The sequence below is a fragment of the Bombus flavifrons genome, chromosome 8 (assembly GCF_040668555.2).
Source record: "Bombus flavifrons isolate JBK064 chromosome 8, iyBomFlav1_principal, whole genome shotgun sequence".
Lineage (NCBI taxonomy): Eukaryota > Metazoa > Arthropoda > Insecta > Hymenoptera > Apidae > Bombus > Bombus flavifrons.
Window position 1 is genome coordinate 9,565,374 of NC_138449.1, and position 23,070 is coordinate 9,588,443.

The window sequence follows — 23,070 nt, forward strand, 5'->3', positions numbered from 1 at the left end:
CGTATGATCCATTTTGTTCTATCAGGATAAAGATTACAACGTTCGACAGATTAGGTTTCACGTTTATATAAAGATGCGTTGTTGTAAAAGACGTGTCTGTAAAAGAAAGACACTTTTCGGACAACCTAATATAAAGGATTGAATAACGAAATACCGATCGTAAGACTAAGAATACCAAAATAAAGGGAAAGGAGAAAAGCAAAAGCAATTACATATAAAAGAGATAGTATTTGATATAACAACAAGTTGGCCAAACATTCGCTAAACTGAACGCCGTTCAAGGCCTACAAAGTTCCCGATACCTTATTGAGCGGTACAGTTACTTAAGTAGGCGATCTTCTAATCATTCTGACCTCTATAAACAGACAATGGTAAACCAACTATGATTCAGAACCAAACCAGTTCAGAATCAGAAATTCCTTTCCAAAGATATACCTATATATAAGAGAAATAGGCAAAACCAGCAATGAACAATATTCCATATAATAACCTTAACAATTGTTACAGCATATGCTGCTAATAACATTGCTTTCGCGTGTGATTGTCGCGTCGAGCAGGCTAGCCAGTCGTAAAAGGTAAAGCGGGAGAATTTGCGACTAAGAGAGGGAGAGAGAGAGACGGAGATAGAGACAGGAAGAAAGTCGATGTTTCCTTTCTCGATAGCGAGAATTCAAACCGGTCGCCCATCGCGTTTCCAAGTTTTTGCTTGCAAGCATTCGCCGTGACCAACGGTTCATCGACGAACACGGGGCTAAACGGGTCATCTCCATTTGTCTTCACCTCGTAGCTTTTAAATTCGTCCGTAGGTCTCGGATAGGAGTCGTTTCTCTCTGGTATGACGATAATTAGCAGCGACAAAGTCGTTCAAACAGCAACGAATTTGTTGCAGGATTTTCACCCATGGATCTGTGAGGCTCCTCTTTTTATCTAAGTCGATAAATCCTTGGAAGGGAAGTAAAATCGATGGTAGTGAAATCCTAGGAAATCTGTTAGCACCGTTTAACGAGGAGCAATAAATCTGACTGGGCAAGTCGAGGAATATTTTTTTGGTCGTGTAGCTAGACTTTCTGGAAATGAATACAGCGAATGTGTGAGTAACGTTCGAAGGCGGAGGAAATATATTCTTCTTTTGAATGGAGTGTGTAGGAACTTAACGTATTATTTTTTATTCGTTATCCAATGATATATGTTAACAGATAATTACGATATATCTACTTCGATATACGTGTTACTCAACGAAATTCGTTTAAAAGCTTTCCCATCGTTTGAAACTAGCTGAGACTCGAAGCTTCGTGAACAACATTTCTGATTTAATTCCACTGTTCGTAAAAAGATCCGCTCGATTGCCATTAGACTCAATTCCGATCGGTAGCACATCCAGACCAGTGTTAATTACCTAACTCGATGGATGAAAGAAACGCGATGCAACTTCGTCTTACGGGACTTCTCCATCTCGTATTTTCGTAGAAACGAAACGTGTGTGTGTGTGTGTGTGTGTTTGTTTCAACGCGAACATATAAAAGTTTTCTTCTCTACAGTTAACTTCGACCAATCAGACGCTTGAACAATTAAATCCATTGAAAATATTAATCGATTTATTGTCTTAAATCGTAATGTTATTTCGAAAGTAACTATTACCAAATTAACTATAACCAAACTATTGCCTCTGTATTCCTTTTGGTGAGTAGGCTAGCCACACGAACACTACGGTGGCATTCGACTATTTACTTGCCCATTGACACACTTCGCAGGTGTGGCGTAATGTAGACTTGACGAACGCTCCAACTGCTGCATCGATTTCACGGTATTTCAAACTTCAATATGAAATTCATAAGATTGCGTGAAGGAGGGGCAAGATGTTCCATTAGCATCAAACGAATGCTATATTCGGATAAAAATGATGGCTGAGGAATGAGTTTCGAGCGTTGATGTAATAATTCTGCATGGTGTGAATCTAATTGGAAGCAGTGAATAATCGGTCTAGTGCAGTTTATTTTTCATACGTATATGAGTCGATAAATGTACGTTTAGCGATATGAAATGCATTCTCGAGTATATATATCTCCAGATATTACGTACTTTTACAGAGGTGTAATTTAATTAACGACAAATATATGGGTTCTTGTATTTGGTTTTATATCTTTTACGATATTACGGAGCTAAGATTTTACTGGAAATACAAATAGCTTTCGATAAAAGTACTGATTATCGTGAAAGGTATATGTTAGATCAAAACATGTAATAAGCAAAATGAGAAAGCAACGTATGAGATGGAGAAAGAGTATCGGTAAAGATAATTGTAGCGAGAAATGGTAAAGAAATAAAAGATGATTAAAGATAATGGATACGTAACGTGTAAAACAGAAACTCGAGACTGCTTGTTAACTTTTCCATCGCATCTTCCATACTATTCGATGAATCAACGTGTTTTGCTAAAGAATTCGCATCTTCTGGAATAATATATTTCGTAACTTTTAAAATTTTGTATTCGCATTTATGCGGAATCTATATTATTCATTAATCGATTTGTAAAACCTAAAATCTTGTAATTCCCTCTTCGTAAATAGCCATCCTCGAATCTACTGTTTTAAAGAGAAAGTCGTAGATTTGCATTTTTCGTCAACATCGGAATCTTTATTTGCCGAGTAACGTTACCTACCGATTAAATAACCCAATACCATTTATTAAGATTTTCTGAGTGACTAACGGTTGCTGTCGAAAGTCTACACCAGATCCAAAACAGGATCTTCGCGACAAAATCGATGACGGTCCAACAAAGAAATTCACGAGCCACTCTGAACGATTTAAAACGATGAAATATTCTTGAAGCTATGGAATCTCGATAAGTTTTCAAATATTCTTCAAGCAAACCATTAGTCGTGAATTTAGAGAAGTTGTGACGAGTCTTTCTCTGTGCTGATACAGATAATTTTGATAATTTTACCTTTGACTATCTATGTAGTGTAAAAGTTTCTTTCTCCAAAGAAAGTTCCCGAGGAATTACATCCATCGAATGGCTGACACAGGTACCAGGCATGAAAAGAGAAACGATCGCGGATGAAAAACACTTTGATTGATAGGGGAGATTATCTAACTGAAAAAGGTAATAGAAAATGGCAACTAACGATACCAATTAGTCATTGTATTTATACAGATCAATTAAGTTTAATAATATTTTGAATCACTCAAGTCCAAAGAACTGCTATCGCAAATAATTTACGCGTATTATACTATGCTTGGTATCGAGCATTATCGAGATACACGTTCATCGAAAGAATTATTCGAATAAAATTTTTAGTTTGCCTGTTATTTACTTTTGTTGCTTTATCTTAAATAGCGCTGTATGGATGATAATGTGTTCGAAAAGCTCGTTATTTTATTTGATTTCACCAGCAAAATATACAGATATTTATCTGCGGCACATGGAGTTTCTACTCCAAAATTTTCGATGCGTTGCTTTAGATACATTCGTTTTCATACGTCTTAACTTTCCCATTGCTTCGGTGTTTCGCAGCGTTTCAGTATCCAGTCGTTTTCAAGGTGAACATTTTACGGTAATAGATGTATTTCTTATAGAAAAAAGACAGTTATCTATTAGCGTTCCAACGGATGCATTTTCAACTTTGACGCAATCGTGATAACAGTTCGATCATTTTTTTATTCGAACGCGACAAGATGTATAGTTCTCCGATGCGGTGAAACGCGAGGACATCGAAACAAAAGTGGGAACAAGTCAACCTTCGCAACTTTCAAGGAGTGAAGGTTCAGATTAGCGGTATATTAATACCAGATATAACTCTCATTCCTTCGTACACGTATCGTATGCTTAATCCAAACTCGAAAATAAAAGCTTCTCGTGTTCCATGTCACACATACTTTTTGACTCGTCAAGGTTTAATTATATCGAACAAACATATAGCACAATGTTCCAGTCGCTTTACGTTTACAATAATTTACAAAAAACGTGCAATTTTTAATAGAATCTTTCAATTTGTGTCTATATGCAGGTTAAAACTGTTTCTGTTTAATACGAAAAAATATGCGCATGATTATCGAAATGCTTATACAAATTATACAAATAGAAATAAAAAAGAGAACGTTACATTAGCAGAGTACTTTGTACAAGTGAATTGATTGACAATAAAAAAAAAGTGCCGTTAATCTTGCATTAATAAATAATAAATTGTACGCAGTAAAAATAGAAAATTAATCTTTGTACTATAAAATACGTCTTTGTAATTCAGCGTTAGTGACAACACGCGTATCAATTTTAACGAGCTTTATACAGGGTGGTTGGTAACTGGTGGTACAAGCGGAAAGGGGCTGATTCTACGCGAAAAAAAAGTCGAAAATATAGAATAAAAATTTTTTTTTCCTTTTTTTAAATTTTTCCATCGAGACAACGATCTACAGTGAGATCCGTTATAACGAGACGTGATAAAGTGCACGCGTACCGAGCGAAAATTCAAAGTCGATTTTCTCGAAAACAAAGCCTCAAACGAAAAATTGTTATTCTATATTTTCGACTTCTTTTTTCGCGTAGAATCACCCCCTTTCCGCTTGTACGACCAGTTACCAACCACCCTGTATATTTTCCTATTTTTATTCGCGAGTATAGCTCGTGACGATTAAATCTCTCACTCGTTTCGTACCACGTTTCGGGATATGCTTATCGTAAGAAAAAAGATGCGATTCGTCATTTTCATCACGCGCTACCGTTCTCTCGTTGTGACTCGTTGATCGGGCAAGCTGCTTTAACAGGATGCTTCGCTATTACCATGCTGCTGCAAAGCGGAATACATACAATACACGCTGTATTATCCGTTTCCAACACAGTCGCGCATAGAATCACAAAAGGTTACTAGGTTTCACATTGCGTAATTATGTCGTCGCTCGTTCCTCTAGGAACTCGCTCTGTTCACCGTGTCTAAATTTTTGTTCGAGTTCGATTGAAACGAACGACTCTCTGGCTTCTTGCAGAGAATTTTCCACAAAGGTGAACGCTTCACAGAAATACCACGGCCACCGGTAAACAGATGTATTATTCATGCCAAAGATCAAACGTTAAGCATTAAACGTTAATAATTTATCTTTTCCACGGTTAAAGAGGAATTGAATAGAACGGTGTGAAAACAGAGAAAACGGAGTTCACTTTCACGTGGAAATGGATCTCATACTTATTTTTTTACAACGTGCGCGTTGTTCCTTTTTTCAATATTCATTGACAAAAATTCGTAGAACGTACGGTGTATGATTTCGATGACGATGCTATTTCGTTGCTCGTTTCGAATTGAGAAATCGTTGCTTCAAAACAGTTTTTGATCCAACGAATGATAATAGTGTTTCGGGGTCATATGTTCCACGTGATCAGCTTCTGAAAGTAGCCAGACAGACGGTCATTTTTTTCGCGTACTCGCATAATATATCCGATCCTCGTGACTCTGGGAAACCTGTTTCGTCGACCTTTAAACGATAATTGCCGTTTATTGCAATTTTCGTTCGAGCTTCGAGCACCGATGCATCGTTCGTCAAATATGGAACGAAATTTTATCATTCGCTTACATCGAGCAATACCAATTTCTATTAGGATACGAGGCCCATAAATATCTCTTGTAATAGTAAGAAACTTTATTTACTTATGAAATTTTGTTTACGTGTGGTCGATTGACCGAATAAACTGATCTCCTGTCCATTAAATCTGAACGCGAACATCTATTGCCACGGATGAAAGCGAGGAGAATCAAGAAACTCCTGTTGTGTGAAATCTCGTTACAGTAGCTGTTCAGATGGACGAACTTGTACTATACAATTGAACAAAATTTCAGTCTAACTTCTATCATCCTAAAGTTATATTGTGTTGACAACTAAGTGATTTTGTCAATACCACCTAATGACAAAATCCATAATCAATTAGTTGCCAACCCAATATAACTTTAGGATGATAGAATAGCTTGGCTTATCAGTTACGAATTTACGTATATCTAAGGTCTAAGATATTCGAGAAATAATGAAATAAAACATAGTAGGTGGCTCTTTGTTCGCCGGAAAGTGAAAGAGAAAAGAAATCGAGTCAGAGGAATGGAGGTGATCGAAGAACACCGGAAACCACCGTCGAGACGATTTTCAAGCGTTCGTCGCGTGTTCACGTTTCCGGGCGGAGAACGTTCGACCTCTTTCTTCTTTTGGCCACAGCTGTAACGTGTAATTACGCTCAATTCGGATTTTCACGTCCCTTTCGTGCCTGCGCGCCTCTCGAAACACGAGAAAGAGCGCGCGCACTCTCGCCAGAATTCGAATCCTCTTCCCACTGTGTTTACTTTCTACGAAAACAATCAGAGGGAATTTTACCGCGATGCTTTCACGATTGTCTCGCGTTCTCATTGTTCCGTGTACGTCAAATCCTATTGAGTTAACACCACGCTGTCCGCAGCAAACTAACGGCAAGCTTTTTAACTTCTTTGCGCCTTTCCGTGTGAAGACAATTATCGTGCGCGCATCTTGCTCTGCTCGATCCATGACGACTTTATGGGATCTTTCGATCCCTCTCGTCTGTATATGTGCAAATCGTTATACGCGAGAAATGCATCGCATATGCGCGCAAGTATTCCGCTATTTGTTTGCCACAGACGTCTAACGTTTCGTAAGTCTATCCCCTGTGATTTTTGACTAGAACTGTATTTCCTTCATCTCTCGTTTCTGCGGTCGAGAATCAGAAGAATCAACGGACAAGGATGACGCAACTGGCGGTTACTCATCTTGAATTCTATCGTCTTATGGTAGAAAGACCGTTATAAATTTTCTAAACTATACGTCCTCCTTGATAAACAGTAATCTGAACTGCAGAAAAATGTATCGTCAACATAGTCGCGCATTTTTGCCTTATCTTATCGCGGTCGATGAATATTACGAAGCATATTGGAAAGAGATATACCGTGAGAAATAGAAGCATTGTTACAGCTGGCTTATCGTAGAAATAATTTTTTCTATTACTAAGTATATGCCATACGTGTAACTGGATATTACACGTAAACACTCGCAATAGTAACAAGTGTACAGAAACAAAAATAAAGCCACAAATATCGTGTAACGTTAAAAGAGTCCAAAAGATATTTTGAAAGAAAAGTGCAAACATAACAGCAGATATACAGGGTGGTTGGTAACTGGTGGTACAAGCGTAAAGGGGGTGATTCTACGCGAAAAAAGAAGTCGAAAATATAGAATAACAATTTTTCGTTTGAGGCTTTGTTTTCGAGAAAATCGATTTTGAATTTTCGCTCGGTACGCGCGCACTTTATCACGTCTCGTTATAACGGATCTCACTGTAGATCGCTGTCTCGATGGAAAAATGAAAAAAAAAAAGAATTTTTATTCTATATTTTCGACTTCTTTTTTCGCATAGAATCACCCTATATACACTTAATTTAACGATACGTGATACCAAACATTTTAATGTGTGTATGTCATTTTTAAAAAATTATAAAGTATATATATATAAGAGATATGATAATAATACGCTAATTTATGCATATACATAATTATATATACAGGGTGGTTATATATAAAAATTTTTCGTTCGAGGCTTTGTTTTCGAGAAAATCGACTTTGAATTTTCGCTTGGTACGCGCGCACTTTATCATATCTCGTTATAACGGATCTCACTGTAGATCGCTGTCTCGATGGAAAAATTAAAAAAAAAAATTTTCATTCTATATTTTCGACTTTTTTTTTCGCGTAGAATCACCCCCTTTCCGCTTGTACCACCAGTTACCAACCACCCTGTATAAACCAGGAAATCTTTTACGAATCTAAATTATACGACACGATGAATATAATGTAAAGTTGCTTTAAGTTTTGTTAAATTAAAATCATAAATAAATACAACGCGTCGTGCATCGGAATAACTTGGTCGATATTATTAACGAGCAAAATCGAAAGTATAATGTAAGAAGTATACTTAAATATATTTTAACACGAAAAGATACACGCATACGTTTTTAAAGATACGCGATAACGTTCTACGCGAACCAGGCAAGAAAGTTGAATTATTCAAGCATTTCCATCGGAAAAGGTGCAATTATATTTTCTAACTATCTGGTTGCATCTGGTCGGCTAGTTCGTTAAGAGAATTAATTAAGTACATTTCCTTAAATAAATTAAACAATAAAGCACTGACGAAAGTAAGCTTTCTCCTTTATTTTCATCCTTATGGTTGCTTTATTCCTAAAGAGATATTCGATAACTCGAGTGGTTCTGAGGCGTAACCACGGTAGACATTTAATTTTAAGAAGAAAAACGACTGTAGACCTATGTAGAATGAAAGAAACCTTTCCTTTCGCTCGACTAACTTCGAGCGGTAAATCGTTCCGATCCAATAAATAGGAAAAGAATATCGCTGTGCATAATTTTTCCCATTCAAGCGAATCGGTTCTGCCAGCTCGGTCGATCGCTGTAGCTCGATCTCATCGAAAATCCTTATCCCTCCAACGTGCAATTTCTCGTGTCACTTGTGACGAGTCGCGAGTCTTACTATTTGTGTCTACAAAGCGACACAAAAAATCCCTACACTGTAAGGTAAATAATACTAAACGTAAAATGAAACGAAATTATTTCACATATTCTGTGTATTCTTCAATACGAACGTACAGAATAAGCCTTTAAAAAAAAGAAAAAAAAAAAAAAACGGAAGAATAAAGTGAGTTTGAAAAAACGAGAGAATAAAAAATAACACGTGCGATAAGAATATCCATCAAAATGTCCTAACAGAAAGAGGTTCATCTCGTATTTGCTATTTTTTTTAGGTCGGTTTGTTTACCCGAAGGCTACTTATAACTTCGACTACGATTTACATACGGATACCTTTTCCAGAATACTAATGTACTGTATTCTTCGGAAGTACCAGTTCTTCGTCATGCACCTTTCGGTTGGACCTAAAAAATATCCAACCTTGGCTGCTTTCACGTGAATAAGAATCGACCACGGGAAAATCAGAGATTTCTACTCGAATACCGTATGCCTCGTACAGACGTGCAAGATAAACGCGTAGCTCGTAGACAGGTCGTCGAAGAACTGTTACGGCAACGTTTGTTCAAGCACGACGAAAAAACCCGAGCCAAAGGGGGTTAAGTTAAACCGTTGACACGTGATATTCCAGTTCGACCGCGACGCAATGGTATCCGAAATTAACAAGAACGATTCGACGTGGTTTTCAAATGGGAACACATAGCGTAGGTCTGAACGGGGAATTTATTCCTATCACGAATCCTGACGGCGGAGGTCAATCCACTTGGAGTCAGGATACTTACTCAAACTGGACTTACTGGATATCGTGGAATCGATGATACCGAAGGTTGTGGATGCGATTCACGGAAACCGATCGCGAGATATTTCGTTAGTTATGGTCTCGAACGAAACAAATCGAACGAATCGAACTGCTCTGAATGTGCTATGGGAAACTGTTAACCGAAGGCCTAACAGTTCTTCGACCTTCTAAAACTGTCCAACTTGAGATGATCGAGAAACGTTTGCGGTTCGATCTGATGGATCTTAAAACGTCGGAATTGCTTGCAGGTAAGCTGGAGCGGCAAATTGTTCGAGAATCGGCTAAGAAGTTAACTACCAAGGCAGACAAAAATTGCTTTCGTTTGATCTTTTTCTTTTTTTTTTTTTTTCTTGTTCTTTATGCGTTATTAACGCTTAGGGTGATCGAGAAGAATGTCGAGATTGCGTTGGTAAGAGAGTAATAACGAATGGAAAATTTGCAGACGACCTCGTTAAATGTTCGTCGCGGATTCCAAGTCAATTCTCACACTACGACTCGCACTAAACCGCCGTTCAAACGCGGTAATTTGTTTTAACCCGTTAACCCCTTATTCCTTTTACGATTACTAGATCGGTGGATTTACCAAAGGAAGAGCACTCGTTCACCAGTTTTAATTGAATTGCTCGAGAAGGATTTATCGTATAAAATTCTATATATTATATATACAAGTAAATATATTTCCTGCACTTGCATATTTCATAGGATACTTAATAGTTGTACAATTATTTTCATTATGAAATACATTTTTGAATATCTTCTTTGCTAGGATAAAACTCGCAGAAATGTCTCCTCGGCTTTTGAAAAACATCATATATCTTCTTGCATCTTTTTCTCTGGTATTTTATTTATCAGATAAAATTTCTAAGCAATGACGTAAGATGTTTGTTTTGTTTTAAACAACAGAATAAAATGACAAAATATATACAGCTATATATTCCTTGGGTAATCAGAAAACTAGTATTCTACAATTTAGAAATAATAATTATTATAAAAAATGCTTTGGTTTCAGGATAATAGCGAGCCAGTAGAATACAATAAAGTTTGAAAAATACGGACATACGAGTAGCTACGTATCTTCCATTATGTCGTAAAGATTCGAATACGAGATATTACTATATATAGCTTGACGAAAAAAATAACAACTATTCTTCTTTAAGACAGACCATAAATTTATATAATTTCAGTATTTTTATAGAATTTACGTCAATCATAAAAATGTTTCCGACAGATGCATATTATGTACCGTGCAGGAAAACGTTGCATATTAAATAATCATAGTAAGTCACTCTATGGCTTAAATGAAATATTCTTGACGCAGATGGGCTTATTACCAAAGAATTCGATAATTTTTCAGCGATTATGTAATTTGCGACAAATCTTACTTAATGTTACAAAACACTCCGGGACGTTCTTTTGAAATATCGCCACAAGCGGCATTATAGCTGAATTACAACAATTATGTTTCGCGTGTTTGGTATATCCTCCTTTTCTATTAAAAATCTGGATAAAAGAAAATAACACTTGTAAGTACCGAGACAGGATCGATGAGTTAACAACTTCAACGAAGGTTTCTTCGTTTGTACTCACGTAATAGTACACGTGATCATTATCTATGATCTAAAGAAAAAAATAAAGGATATACAGAAAATCCGTAAACGCTTGAATACTGTTTTCCGCTTGGGGAAAGATTACTGCTGCTCCATCGCGTGAACCAGTATTAATAAATAAAAAGACATAGAGAATCCAGCACAACCTATTAAGCTACTTTGAATATCTAAAATAGAAAAATACACCTTGATATTACGTCAGTATCTATCTACAGCGTTATTGAGGATAAAAATATACTTCGAACAAACTTATTTTCCAGAAATTGAAACATTCATTTTTTCCTATTCTAATATCAAAACAGTTATTTTTTATTTGTGCTCCTTTCTCGTTCTGTTTTCGTAGAATGAGAATTATTCAAGAAGAATTAATGGTAAGAAATTAATTAAGGTAGAAAAAATGACGAGTTAATTAATTCAGTCTATAAATTTCAGATCGAATATTAATATCCTTCTGCGTTTCGTATACCTTCCCAAGACTAAATATTTAAGAAATGAAAAAATATATTTCTTTATGTATTTCACCTTGTTTTTTGATATTCCTTTTTGGGTTAAACTATAGTCGAAGCCACGTGATTCTACCTTGTTCGAAATACCAAAAGGTAGCAGTGAAACAAGCGACCGCGTTTCTCCGCGTTGAAGGAATGCATGCAAAATGACCGACATAAGAGTTTACTTATCACCTGAGCGTTAAAATGTAAAATTTCAGCACATTGTGTTGTTTCCTTCAGGTATTTTTAAGACGACGTTTTTATTAAAAACTGTATAATATTTCGTAATTATATAATAAAGTTAAAATGCATTTTTGAAAGATATAAATGTTAAGTATTAATTGATACTTTTTAATAATCATTATTGCAATCGTTTTTACTTAACAGCGACATAAAATTGAATCTGTAGTAGATATTTCATTTCTTCTTAGTCGACGTCGATCTTTACCATCAATTATTCATGCTGTGATGATGAAAGAATATTTTTGATACTTTTTCAACGTACAGACATTTAAAGGTCAATGGTCCACAGATTCGTTCATGTAAGTTAGTTATTAAGTAACGTTTGCAAATCAACATAAAAGCCACTCAAATTTGAAAAGATTCCTTTCTTAATTGTACTTTCTTCATGATGAACGCATCGTACAGTCAAGTATAGTGTAAGCAACAAGAGTAATTTCTACAGTCATTTATTTTTTTCTGTAAAGGATTTCAGTGTAATAAACGCAAACTGCTTAGAAGGACAAAATTAATTTTTCTGCGTTTGAATAAGAATTTGTAACCAGCATTCACACTATATAACGTTTCATAATAATTCCTATTTATATAAATATATAATTTATCTTTATTTTTATATCAATTTTATAGAAATCATTTATACTATTTAATTTAATTATTAAATTACATAAATTCATACATTATTTCTTGAAAAACTTTCCTATTTACTTTAAAATCTCTCTTGGTGATCACATAGTCGAGCGACTAGAGTCCTACAAATGTTTCGACAATTAACCTCAAATCCTACTATATTTGCAATGAAACGTCCAAACAAACACTTGCAGTTTTTCAAGAATTAGGTTATACTCTATATAGACAATCTAATTGTATATAGCAGTCATAGTATCATTAATATAAATAATTTCTCCAAATGGACTGTCTCTTTGCCTCTTATGTCATCTTTAGACATATTTTTTTATGCGTATCTGTTGTTCGCTAAGAACTAATTATTTTATCTATAGCATTATGTATAATGGGTTTATTTATTCATTAGTAATAATAATAATAATAATGATAGTAATCGTAACAGTCGTCTTACACTATACTTGACATTTCTGCACAACTACGTCCTATCAAAATGTCAAAATATTCAAGGAATTTTATGTCTGTCATTTCCAACATCGATAAACTCTCCATATACTCATTTCCTAGCACGATCAACGACGAATCCTGCGTACATACACGTTAAAGGACAGAGACGCGAAACGAGACCACGAGGAAAGCGGCCGAGGCGAGAGATAAAAGCGGAAGCAGAGTGATAAGAAGAAGCTGGACTTACCGCGGCTGCCACCTAATCCGTTCACGATCGTATCCAGAGTGTCATGGCACAACGATACAACAATATAATCAGCCTCGCACACTGGCGAACCGGCTTGAAAAAGAAACCACCGTCAAAAAAACTTTGAAAACAGAACTTCACTGACAGTTTATTTCCACACTGTTTTGCGTATATATGTACTCTAGAGGACAGACAGCTGTGGTCCGTGGTTACATGTCGCACTGTCGCACGCGTGCACCGGGCCTAAAATTCGCAGGTTAGCTCCGATTGGCTGGCGGACCTCGATCGCCGAGTGGCAATCGAACGAAATCGATTCACCTCGAAATTGAATGGATCGAGATTACATATAAAACGAAGCGAGCATGCCGAACGTCGCCGGCCAAGTGAGAGGCTAGCGGCACTACCGACCAACCAATGTGACGTCAGAGTGCCTCCTCTCTTTTTGCCATTCCATGGCGAGCACCGCGAGAAAGGTGCCTGTACAACTTCGTATTCCCTTCTCTTCTGTCCTTGTTTGCGAGGAGCACCGAGGAGACCTTAAGGATACCTCGCTGCCAGCGAATATTTTCATCGAAATTCTTTGGACGAATTACCTTTACAACCGTACTCGACAGGGACCATCCGCGAAATAATACCTCGAAGAGAGAAGTGGAGAAAAGGCGGAAAACATGAACGATGGCTAACCCGAGGCTTTTGGTCAAGCGTGAAAACGTGAAATTGGTACACTTAAATGGTCCACTAACCAGTGCTGGAAATGGAAGAGACTGACAATGAGATTGAAAAATTGAATAAGGCAACTCTAGAAATATCGCATCGAACTGTATAATTGTATTTTAATATAATTGATAATCGTTTTTCAAATTTATATAACTTTTATATTCCTTGTACATATCACGGAGAGTATTATATTACATGAAATGTGAAGCTAATTTCGGTCATATGTTATGTAGAAAGGAAGGTAATGTTAGTTTTAGTAATTGAAGAAAATTGCAGTCTTGCTTTTCCCTCGTTATCCGTTCAATAAACTTGTCGCGCGTATGTATTTTATATAGCCGATGAAGTTTTAGACACAAACTAGTTGATGAAGTGTATTCAAGCGTTACTATATTAGATTGGTTGAGTAACAGACATTTTTTTTAGTTTTTCAAGATATCTTAGCTTAAATGTTAAAACGCAAGAATACTGTTGCCAACGAAGTGTATTTATTCATATTGACAAAATAAAAAATATTACTTACAACGTTGCTCAAAACAGTTCACCCTCATAAATTTCCAAAACATGAAATTTTTCAAAAGATTATAATTATTAATTCTCACAGATTCCATTATACAATGAAATTAAATAAATAATGAATAAAGAAGAAAATTAAAGGCGTTTCACATTTTTTTAAACTTATGGCGGATGTAAAACTTGTCGAATGTATTTAAAAATCCGTAAATAACAGACTCTCATATATACGTGGCTCTTGTAAACTGTATATCGACGTAGATGTCATTATTTACGTAGAAATTGACTTTCACTGAATAAAGCTACTTTTTAGGTAACAATCATATAGTTAAAGTGAACCAAGACCAATGTTACGCTTGGTTCACTGAGCCATTCAATTACGTACGGGAAAAAAGAGGTACATACATATAGAGAATATAGCAGACGTCTGATTATCCGCAACGAATGTGAAATAGATCTTACAGATACATAAAATTATGAATTTTTCAGGGCAAGGTGAAAAAACCACAGGTGTCCATTGAACAGCTGCAAAAATATCAGTATATATATAGTCATAAAATTGCATATTTATTTCCTTCCCTTCCCCAGCAAGCGCCGGACGAACGTATACATATATCGACTAAAGAGAAAAATATCCTTTTTAATTTAAATATAACTGTTTTTTTATAATTTATACATGCCATTATATACAATAATGTGGCTCTGCTTGAAAAATATTTTTCAACACAACGTAATAATAATAACAACATGAACGTAAAGTTTCGAAGATGACTTACCTTATAGATACATAAAAAATTTCTTTACTTTAAAAAAATGATCGGCACTAATATGATTTGCTAAATTGCCAAACCTTTTATAATTACTGCCAAACTATAATTACCAATGTTCATAAAAATTCAAATAGTTTACTTCACAAACATATTCGTAAGTGAAAAATAAATTAAAAATACGTTAAATGGCATTTATACTTGCAGAATTTACCAACGGCTGTTAAGGAAGGGAGTCAGCGCTTCTACAAAGCGATTCTCTTATTTAGGTCAAATTCCATCCTACAGGAATCCCTCTTAACTCGACCGTCCTATTTTTGCTGCACATTGTAGTTGCCCTTCAGTACACCAGATGTAGCAGCCATCAGGGTGAACATAGTCGCAGAATCCTTGGAATAAATGATTACTATCTCTCATCGAGCCTGGATGACGATTGAAACGTGACATTTCCAAACGAGCCGGGCATGATCTTGTTTTTCTTGAAAAGGTTCGGTCATGTCACCCGTTACATGACACCGTACGCGCTCCTCGAGCACAGCGCAAAGCGAAGACCGAGCACTTTCACGTGGAGGCCGCGTTAGTAAATATCATGGCCATATTTTCTATCTGCTCGTCTTTATCTCGCCTGTTCTTCGCCGCAAGAAGCACTCCTATCTTTTTCTGCTTCGCAATAATCGAGTGTGGGTCATTACACGTTCTTGTCTCCTTATTTATTCGTCGTCGACGCCGCCACTTGTCGAAAACATGTCGCGCTAACCAAGTCCTCCGATTTCCCATCGTAAACGTTCCTCCGGCTACACGGTGTATCGCGTTCCACTGCCTCAATTATCGCACTCGATTACATAAAACTCTGCTATAATTTTCGTGTCACGGTCTCATTTTCAGATAATTTCTCTGAATCTCCTCGTTGTCATCGAGAGATATTAATGCACAAAATAAAGAAGCAAGCAAAGATACACAAAGATATGAACCGTTTCGGTACTAATTGATTTCCATGCCAACTTATCAACTTATGGCCGTGTACAACTGTCTGTCAGCGATGCGAAATTGTGGCCGTTTCTTCAATTTAAACGTTTTGTTAATCGTCGTTCCTTCCAAATCCTTGCGCAAATAACGATACTCTAAATGAAAACTGTGGAAATTTTGGAAAAATTGTCCCAATTGCGAACCATCTGATTCAAAGTTTCCGTGAAGATACGCATATACGGGAACGTTTAATGCGAAATAATTGGTACGCCAATGGCTTAACACCGACTCTTATCACTAAAACGGCGAATATTTGTTCAATTTCGTATCTTTACGACCGTAGTAAAATAAATGGAATCTAAATAATTATTCGTTTCACCTGTTAAATATTATAATGACCACTTTAATTTCGATATTTTATATATTTTTCTATATCATGAGCTCGTAAGCATCCATAAATAGTAGGCAACAGCAACGGAATTTTTACAAGCGTCTATCATGTATACATGTGTTCATAGGTCAAGAGAATGGATTCTGACGAATGCATATAGACATTCGTAGGGTCTTAACAATGAAAGATGAATATTATCGAGAGCGAATCGTCGCGACGACAGGGGCAAGTCCTAATTCGAAACTCGGACGAGTTTCACCGGTGGAAATTCAACGAATCCTTGCAGTTTCTAACGCTTCGCGCGATCTTCCACGAAAAGTAACGTCGATCGCCATGGAACTATCGCGAGGTGCGGAAGCAAGCCGAGTTTACGATCGCGACTTTTTCTTCGGCTTTATAGCATGGCATCCGAGTCTCGGTCAGTGGACTGGAGCCATCACGAGAGTAGAAGGAAGCCTGCCAAGGAGAACGAGAAAATTTTCCCTCAGCATCCGCGATCCTCTGTTCCCTATTTCCGATCTAATATGCTATCCGCGAGAAGAACAATCGCGTACAACAAGCGAATATTTTTTATCAGATCGGCAAGCAAATTCCATCGTAATCTACGATACCTTAAACGCGCTCGTGGCAGAATGATCGACAATTCCTTCGGTATCTTGCACGCTGGTATTCGCGTTACGTTAACGCTGCATTAAAGTGACGTAACATTTATGCAAGTTATTTGTCGGAATGATATTTTTAGTTACGAAGCGTTCGCTCGTGAAACGTCGACCTTTCCAGTCAAGACGAACGCTTTGTAAACTACCGACATTAATCATCGCGCGTACAGGCTGTTTCAAAATAACAAGCGAGAACCAGCGATGAATCGGTCGATCTGTCAGTTGATACGTTCAATAGATTTCAAGCAAATTACTCGATGAATTAATTTGGGCACCTTGTCGAGTTTAGCGAATGCTTTTTATTCAGCGAATGCAACCTTTCATATTTTCACGACAATTCATAATAATGTTATAATCTTTCTCCAGTCTCATCAAGTACACAGCGGAATTTAATATGAATTACTGAAAATTTGTTATGAATTGTTTTGAATAATTTAAAATATGTTCCTAGAAGAAAGTGGTTGCCTGTTACAGCCACGTTTGTTCAAAGCAAGCGTTCGAAGTGAAAATCGTTCGTTCCGATAAATTCCTTCTCACGATTTTTTCTCATTATTTTCTTCGCTCTCTACTGCCAAGAATGCAAAGGAAATTAATCGGCAAGCAGATATATTTATTCCATGGTCGCGTATTAGTTATCGAGACACTGAACTCTTAAGATAATTAATATTGGGTTAGCAACTAAGTGATTGCGGATTTTGTCAATACCACCACTTTTCCGCGAGGAAAGGAAAATGCTATTGCGCATATCCATTAATGTGTTACTGTGTTATATGGGAGTTGGTAGATGGCACTGAAAGTATCTCCTTTAACCGTCCTTTTAACTTTACAAGCTCCAACCCCGTAAGTGCCTTATGGCATTACTTCAGGGTTGGCCCTATTTAGTAACGCTCTTGTACAAGAACGCCACCTAATGACAAAATTCGTAATCATTCAGTTGCCAACCAATACATACACAGCATGACGTACTTACATATATAAATATGTTATAAAACGATGTTATAGTTAAACAAATAATTGCATATTTTAGAAATATTTGTTATTTCAATTCTTACATTAAACGCAACAATTTGTCACATTTCTGCAGTGTCTGTCAATAATTATTTCTTTTTAAATAAATTTTTTTTTTTTTTTTTTAATGATGTTTATTTAACCAAGGATACAATTTTCGTTACATTTTGGTATTCATAATAAACTGTGAATTTTGGTAATGGTGTGCTAGGCAAAAGTACCGATACGCGACGGTACGACGTAGCCATACTATATTATGTGTCGGTGTTTTACAATTTTTTTGTGATTTTAGGTCTATTCTTTGGATTTAAGCCGCTGGGGGGCGGAGCTTTTATGTAATTTTGTTCTTGCTTGATTTTTTTTGTCCTGAAACTTGGTCGCAAAACAGGACTTATCTCGCAAAACAGGACTTATCTCGCAAAACAGGACTTATCCTTTTTAAATAAATCATAACGGACGTGAATAGAAACTAGTTTTACGTAGTATCTGTTTTATAATAAATATACATATGAGATGGATTAAACCTGTAGGTTTGTTTGATAAAGAAACGAACGGATGAATTTGTAATAGTCAATTGTATTAAAATCAGTACAAATACAAGAGATAGTGTATGTCAGTTATAATCGTCGTTCGCTTAACGCTATTATGCCGATCGAAAAAATAATAACAATAATGTCCTAGGGAACACGTTTATACATCGGCGGACGTTACCACAAAAAGTTAACCTTCTTATGTAACTCCGGCTGAAGATTACAAGAAACGACAATATTTAAATAATCTGTTCTGAATTCACTTGCCTTTAGACTTTACAAACCAAAACAATCGTTAATATTCATAGGTACAATAATATGATTCTCTCTCAGACTGGAATTTTCCGTTTCCATTTGAACTTTTTTCGATATATAAAAAATAGCCACTTTTTGTTCTTTGTATCAATATTTGAAGTTTATATTGGAAAGGTATCTGTGATTAAAGTTCGTATACATCATTTCATGTTCTTACTATTGTTCGTATATATTCGTACACTTGTGTAATGACTTATATAAGTAAAAATAATTTATATAAATTTATAGGAAAGTATTTGTCTAGTGTACGATGATAAAGCTACAAATGGAAGACCAGATTTCGTTTCAAAACTCGCTTGGGAACCACACACGGTTAAAGTGCGGTCGGCTCTCATCACCAATAGCTCTTCCTTAAGATATTTACAATATAATTAATTAAATCTGACATTATATTCTGCCTTACAGTATTCCAAATATTCTTTTACTCAGTTATCGTTAATCCATTCGTTACTAGAGTCTCTTCGTCATTTACGTTTCGTTGAATGGTGTACTAAGGTATATTTAATCCCCTAATAAATATTTCCATTTCGCTACCCTAATTCGTAAATCAATATTATTCGTCAAAAGGTACTGTGGTCGAACTGTAAATTCTAAATTTCTTCCGAGATTTTACAATCGCCAATATTTCTAGTTTATGCCTGCTATAAGATTCCTTTGTTTCAATCTTCCTGCTATTATAAGGCATATGGTAAAACCAGGGTCGACGCAAGGCAGGTTCAGGTCTGCGTTTTGAGAGACCCCGCGGCCTACGAAAATTACTCAAGTAAAAAACACCGATTTTGATTAACTTTTTACAGAATGATGATACCATTAACAAATGCAAGACATTATTTTAGTAGCGATGATTCAGTTTAATGGAGTGACAAAAATCATCAAAGTTCAGTGTAACTCCAGAAAGTCCTCATATCCTGGAAATTACTTCAGATAAAAATCCAGGCGCTTTCAGAGAAATGTACTTTTAGAGAAATTAAACTACATCAATAGTTTTTTCTAAAAGTCATACATGATTGCAGATTTTGTACTTTTATTGAATTTTTTACCCCTTGAAAGCGAATTATGGATGCGAAAAAATATAACTTGGATTTGTGTTTAAAAAAACTGTTTATAAAGAATATATAATATGTAACAGCATCTGTAAATACACAATTTACACAATACACAATTGTGAAATTTAAGTGTAGAATTTGAATGTGTATTCAGGCCCTGCAAAAATCCTGCAAAGGTCCTGGCTGAAACACTCCCCCTGCAATAAAATTACAGTAAAATTTGTGCTGCCAATATAATCTCAACATTGTATATTAGTATTTTAAATTTTTCAAATGCGCTTCTATCTCCATTGCTGAAACGAAAATTCCGGGCAGGCTTAGCCTGCTATAAATTTACGAAAATACCTAGTCGAGTCGAGGAAACTCTGAGCCTTCTTCGCATCCTTAGGCATTGCTAATTGTCTAAAATCGCTACCAATTTTAAGTTGGCTAATGTGCCTTTTTTTCTTCCGGGCGAGTGCACACTACAGCCTTTTACGATATGCCCTAAAATCTCAATATAAATTTCTAAGAAACAGTGCTTCTTCCAGTTTACTATGAGATTATCTCTAAACGCTATTTCTAATACTTAAATGAACTTTTTTTTGTCTTCGGTGAAAGGGGAGAGTACAATCAATGATAATACAATGTTCCTTTTCAACAGTTTACGGGCATCTTTGTTTAAAAATTTCTGGAATACGTTTGGTAAATTGCACAAGTTAAAGGAAACCTTCAAGAATTCGTATTGTCCATCAGGTACAATAAACCCGCTGTATTTCCAATTTTCTTCATCTATGGGTACATGGAAAATTGTTTAAGTCGAGAGTTGTATTATGTCGCGAATAATATTCGTCGAGATTTTCGTCTCTTCTTTACATGCGATGTTTGAACTCCTTTCGCCGATCAATCTATCCGCCTCGTGGCTGAACGCAGCGATACTTTGATCAATTCCACCTGTTTCCTCCGCGTTTCAAACGCGTCTTCTCCTCTGCCATCGAAATTACTTAATAATTCTGCGTGTAAATTATATTTCTCATATTTGGAATATTTAGATTTCTGTTTCTTAAAACGTATGAATTCCTTAATTATTACAGACGTAATATACAGGGTGGTTGGTAACTGGCGGTACAAACGGAAAGGGAGTGATTCTACGCGAAAAAAGAAGTCGAAAATATGGAATAAAAATTTTTCGTTTGAGGCTTTGTTTTCGAGAAAATCGACTTTGAATTTTCGCTCGGTACGCGTGCGGTACGTTATAACGAATCTCACTGTAGATTGTTGTCTCGATGGAAAAATAAAAAAAAAATTTTTATTTTATATTTTCGACTTCTTTTTTCAGAATCACCTCCTTTCCGCTTGTACCACCAGTTACCAATCACCCTGTATAAGATATAAGACTATTATTTCGATTTTGATTGCTATTTAGTTATGATCGTAGATATAATGTTAATGGATATACGCGATCCTAGATTCTACAATATTAGTTTCATGAAATCTTAGAGCTGAATCACCGACATTCGGCGTACCTGTGGCATCTCCAAATGTGGCAAAGGTCAGTTAAGAATGAGTCTCTGTGGGCGTCTAATATTGAATTTTAATACATCACTGACCACGAATATCCCGGTAAACCTATGTCGCATCGATTTAGTAGAACACTTATTTTCCAGCTTGGTAGAAAAATTCGAAACTAGCGAACAACGTTCCAACATATAAAAATATTTCATGCGTCTTATATAATATTTCTTTTACATAATAACGTTCAAAAATTACCATCGATAATTCATTTACTTTAATAACGAATATTCAAATGCTTCTGTTATCTAAATTTAATGCAAGTGGAAAAAAGGAAGCGTAATAATTATTTATCAGATATACGAATCGAACGATCTTTCGAAGGAATTGCGAAAGGTTAAAAGACGAAAGAAGTAAAAGAAAGAGCTATCAAATACTGTTTACATTTTCGACGACAACGAACTCGAAATAGCAAAGTCAACCTGTTTTTATTAAAAAGCCATTGTCGATTAAAGAGCTGCTCGTTCATCCGTTTTTGCGGTCAACGTGTGTTTTCTCGCGTTTCACAGCACTTCGTTCTTTTCCACGTAGCATAAAATCTGTGCATGCGTGAAAAATAGATGAACGGTATCTAGCAATAAGTGTAATTCACGTCATATTTTATGTCAAGAACATATGACTGTAACAAATCTCACGTTATTGAAGACTACGAAACCTTTCTAAATTTTCGTAACGAAACGTCCAAATCATGTCACATCAATTTAATTGTTATTCGATAGAAATGTGACACTGAACGCCTAATCTTTTAACGATCCAACTACCAAATGCAAAACGCTCGAAAGTAGTTACAACGACCACCAAAGATATTTGCATCTTTTCTTACCACCGATAAGTCCTGTTTTGCGACCAAGTTTCAGGACAAAAAAAATCAAGCAAGAACAAAATTACATAAAAGCTCCGCCCCCCAGCGGCTTAAATCCAAAGAATAGACCTAAAATCACAAAAAAATTGTAAAACACCGACACATAATATAGTATGGCTACGTCGTACCGTCGCGTATCGGTACTTTTGCCTAGCACACCATTACCAAAATTCACAGTTTATTATGAATACCAAAATGTAACGAAAATTGTATCCTTGGTTAAATAAACATCATTAAAAAAAAAAAGCATCTTTTCTTACCGTCCAACGAAGCGTCCCCTTAGGTTCCATACGTTTCGTTTGGACAGTGGCAAATTTTTGTCATCATACATGAAGTATGATACGAAATTAAATATGTTTGGAATTGCAAAAGACGAATTACGAGAAATGTAATCTAAGACCAGATAAAAAGTAGAAATAAACCTTAGAAGAGCAAACGAGTATAGTAAAATATTAACGATGGATTTTATATATATATATATATGTATACAGGGTCATTGGTAACTGGCGGTACAAGCGAAAAGGGGGTGATTCTACGCGAAAAAAGAAGCCGAAAATATAGAATAAAAATTTTTCGTTTGAGGTTTTGTTTTCAAGAAAATCGACTTTGAATTTTCGCTCGGCACGCGTGCACTTTATCACGTCTCGTTATAACGGATCTCACTGTAGATCGTTGTCTCGATGGAAAAATTAAAAAAAAAAAAAAATTGTATTCTATATTTTCGACTTCTTTTTTCACGTAGAATCACCCCCTTTCCGCTGGTACCACCAGTTACCAAT

General features: G+C 35.9%; 1 protein-coding gene across 3 annotated transcripts in view; it reads right to left on the bottom strand.

Moving 5' to 3' along the window:
* Positions 1-13,354, bottom strand: part of RhoGEF64C (Rho guanine nucleotide exchange factor at 64C) — a 46,760-nt gene extending 33,406 nt beyond the window's left edge. For all 3 annotated transcript variants that reach the window (XR_011173755.1, XM_069117933.1, XM_069117932.1), the window contains exon 1: positions 12,970-13,354. The gene's annotated coding sequence lies outside the window, so the exon portion shown is untranslated. The remainder of the gene's footprint in view (positions 1-12,969) is intronic.
* Positions 13,355-23,070: the final 9,716 nt, after the last annotated feature.